Source organism: Amblyomma mixtum, chromosome 9, assembly GCF_055824585.1.
Source record: "Amblyomma mixtum isolate Tamu chromosome 9, ASM5582458v1, whole genome shotgun sequence".
NCBI lineage: Eukaryota > Metazoa > Arthropoda > Arachnida > Ixodida > Ixodidae > Amblyomma > Amblyomma mixtum.
In genome coordinates this window covers 5,290,347-5,294,503 of record NC_143020.1, presented here as the reverse complement: position 1 = coordinate 5,294,503, position 4,157 = coordinate 5,290,347, and the positions used below count along the sequence as shown (strand labels likewise).

General features: G+C 44.5%; 1 long non-coding RNA gene across 1 annotated transcript; it reads left to right on the top strand.

Annotated features, from left to right (window-relative positions):
• Window positions 1-279: 279 nt before the first annotated feature.
• Window positions 280-2,545, top strand: LOC149328148 (uncharacterized). The gene is made up of 3 exons (XR_016285471.1): window positions 280-993; window positions 1,477-1,593; window positions 2,206-2,545. It is a non-coding gene; the product is annotated as an uncharacterized LOC149328148 (long non-coding RNA).
• Window positions 2,546-4,157: the final 1,612 nt, after the last annotated feature.

Genomic DNA, 4,157 nt, shown 5'->3' with positions numbered 1-4,157 from the left:
TCGCGCTGACGTCGATTTGACGTGGCATTGAAAATGCATTTTCGTAGCGCTATTCTTAGTGCCCGGCTGGTACATATATGTGATTGTGAAGGGAAAAGAAGCTACAAGCGGTCCGTGCGAGGGCACTTGCGCTCGACTTGCCAATTCGGAGAAAATAGCTGCACACCGGAAATGGCAACTTCCTAAAATCTGATTGGTTGGAACAATATCACGTAAATCACGTGATAGGCACACATTTTGGAGTGATGTCAGAATGACGTTTCATTACGTTTACGTTGTGCCGCCATTGCAAAAAATGGCTGAAATTCGCCGCCATCATTTCGCCCGGCGAAAGGTACCCGAATCATGCAAATGAGTTAGTGAAATGCTGATTTATACGGCGTTAGGTAGCCGCATTTTAACGGGTATTTATTTCAAGACAAAACTAAGCTTACAAAAGTCTTGTTTTGATTGCACAATGTAATGATATCGCGTTGTAAGAGCTCATCTGAAATAAGCAACCCTCGAGAGCGTTAATAGTGAAGGCTTAAGCGTACAGCCGCATGGGGGCGCTAACTGCTCTCCCGTTGCAAACCCTTCGCTCGCGGTGAGAAATCATCCGTCCGTGCGGTTAGTGAAGCGCGAAAATTGCTCGAATGGCGGTGCCGGCGCTGCGATTTGCTGCTCCTTGCATTCATTCGTCGTTTGTTAAACCCTAGAAGTGGGAAAGGTGAGCGACTTTCGAGGTCACCGCGATGCTTTCGAGTTGTCTCTGACTAGACAGCTCGTCTGTGCAATCATCTGACGAGGCATATATGTGGTGGCTATGCAAGGATGCATTGCGGCGAGAAGCAGTGCCGAACTGTCGAGCTCTGAGGGACGATCGCCAGCTGTGAAACGTCGCTGAACGGATGGGCTTTGCCTCGCGTGATGAGCGGATGACACGAGAGGTGTTCGCGCGGCCGAGCAACAAACTCCAGGAATGTGTCGGGCTTCTTGACGAGACATCCGTGTGTGTGTAGCATCATTCTCATTCCTTTCGCATGCATGCTGGAGATGACTTTAAAACAAGAATCCGAAATTTGTATTCGGCACTTCGCGTTGCTTTTTTCATACTGTGTTTCAGTTTTTGCACACAGCGCCAAGTTGAGAAAACAAAGCCTAGCATGCTAGTACGTTGATCGATTTCTTTGTGTTTGGTGTTGATGAATGTGAAAGGCAGCATCGGTGAAATCAGCTGAAAGGCGTCGTTTCCTTAAGTTTGAAAAAAAAAAATGCGTGACATTGTAAAAGAATACTATAACCTGTCTTAAGCATTATTAATGAAGCACACTAAAGTGATTTCGCTATTCAAGCTGAAATTTTCATAACAGTGTTACATCATCAGTTACGCAGCAGTCACGTGGAAATTACCGTAGGAGGGTGGAAAAAATTATTTCTCTAAGCTTGGGCACACGGAAAACAAATATATATGAGTCTTGTACATTTTATTTACAGGTGTGGTGTTCCTGCCGGTGAAGGTTCCAGCTCACAAGAATTTGTGCGGGATCCATCCATGACCCATTTATGTGCAGTCTCTCTCCATGTGCTGCCCGCATGGAAATCGTTAAACTGGTGAGCACGTGCTTAGTGTGTTGTGGCAGGCATGAAGGGATAGCATGTTTGCCTGCAGTAAGATTGCATGCGGCTAATGATATCTGTCTGCATTTATATATAGTTTATTGAGCAAGGAAGAACAGTGTAAATAGAACCACATGTAAATTAATCATGTCTGTACTTTTCAGGTGACAGTGGAGATAGGTGTGGGTGACACGCAGTGTTGTTCTCTGGCTTTGGATTTCTCTTAGTGACCGCAATGTCAAGGTAGCCTCATTTCAATTGGTGCAAAATGAAAAAGCATGCATATACTAAAAAACTCATGGTAGTCATAAACAGTTGAACTTGTGCCCTTCCTTGCAGTGCATTCTGTGGTGGTTTTCTTGAGTATAAAAAGTGTGTATTAATTATTTGTATCCGTCAGTTTGGGAAATGTGTCATCAAGTACCTCTAGCTATATGGCAACACTTCGTTTTGATACTAATGATTGATTTTGCAGTCAGCGTATTTTACATTTGTGCGTAAAACTAGACAATAGTTGAACTTGAGGCTTCAACAATTTCTCATATTTGGAAACGCAATGTCTAGCTCGTTGGAAGATTTCAGTGCACAGCGTTGATTAATGTGCAGATGTGGTGGACTACTCTCACCGTGGGGTCTCGTGTGCTCGGGAGCCATGATGCCAGATTCATCTTCGCTCACCCCTCGGCTGGACTGGCTGCCTAGCTGGGTGGTGATACCGGGTTCCTGAACGATTACATGAGGTGTCTGCAAAGGTGTCATGTTCATGGTACGCCACGGTCAAGAGTTCTCTGCAAAGGTCAGCGGAGCTTGCACTGTGCAACACAACATATTCATCCACACTCAGCTGCAGGACCATGACACCACTGGCAGGTGGTGATAACAGAAGGAGCACCAACATCTACAGCAGGGAGGAGGACACAGCACCATTTGGATTCTACCTGACAGACAGGAAGTGCATGATCAACAGCTGCTTTCGAGAATTGCACTCACTGCCGTGATTGTCATGTGTAGCTATGCCACAAGTAATCAGCATACATTTGCTCTGCTTCAAGTTTGATAGCATACTGCCAGGAAGCTGATGAAGTCTTCATCATTTTGGTGCTGTTCTTTGAATAGGACCATATTGGTGATATCCATGACAGTAGAAATCATTTTTGTCTGGTACTGCAGTTTTGTGTGAGTCAGGAAGTGCCCCAAGTGTTTTCAGCCTACCGTCTGCCAACTTGCTGAGTGCATGCTTCAACACATGCTTTGGTGATTGTGGAGAAGTGCCATCCCTTCGTGTGGTGCCTCCCTACGTGTTCTGCTTGTACACAACGCACATTTTATTTGGTGCTTAAGTTCAGTGAAGGACAGGAAAGCACCAAAATGTTTTCCTTCCAGCACCTGGGTGTTGACTGGACATGCTTTCACCAATGCATTGTTTGCTTTGGTGTTTGTTGAGAGCCAGCAGTCCACAACATGCTCAACATACAGCATGGTCGCTGTGTCTCTAGTCATTTACATCTGTTCTTCAGGGTGCAATACGTCTTGTGTGGCACTGTTTGTGTGATGAGATCACAACATGCTTTGCCTCATGGCATTTGGTTGCCTCTGTCTGCTTGCTTTTGACTGCTTCTTTCACATGCTGCACGTAGTTATACAGCAGTGAACTATTTTTCCTGAAGGAAAAGTCATGTAATTGTTTCACGGTCAATTTCCCAGATGAAAATGCAAGGCCTGGCCAGCGTTCTGACACGTGTACCCATTCCCATCTTCTAGCTGAAATTTGTACCCCTGACGAAAACCTACAAATTGTACATTAATTCAGTTGAAGGTAACTGGAAGTATAAATTATGCAGCTGGACATAGTTTGTGTTTCAATAATAAAGCTCTAAGCGCTGGCATTTTGTCCTTCTTTTGTGTTGTCTTTCACTGCGCTGTTTTTCCAATTCGTAAAACATGTATCAACCAGCCCATATTTGCCCTCTTCTGGAACTCCAAATGGCATTTTGTAGCTGGAAGGGCATGATTCGGTTCAATAAGTTAGCTGGAAATGGATCATAATAGTAGTAGTAGTAGTAAACGCTATTGATTTTTCTGGGTTACACAGCCGGTCTTCCCAGGTTCGGGATCTTTTTCTCTTTCCAGGATTTGAGGTCCAAGATCTTTTTCTGTGCTGGGCTATCAACCTTGAATGCAACCTTGAATGGAAGGTCACTGCCCACCTGTCCTCCCAGTGAAACTGTGTTAGATCCCATTTTCATTGACTCATCCCCATGCACTTTTCATTCATATAAGTTGGGGTTGCTGTTTGGTCATTTTAAGACAAATCCTAGACAACCTGTTTACCCTCTGCGCCCTTAGTGTGACTGGACCGTATCAGTGTCCGTGCTGCCATTTTTCTGTTTAGCAAAGGTGGCTACTTCAGCTGGCTACTTAAGTTTGCAAACTAGGCAACACTAATGTGCATGTACACCACTGTCAAACGGTTATGAAAGATGAGTCTGTCCCAAAAAAATTCTTATCTTTGTAGACGAGACATATTCGTCAATGTGTATTGTTGCACTAGGTAATGA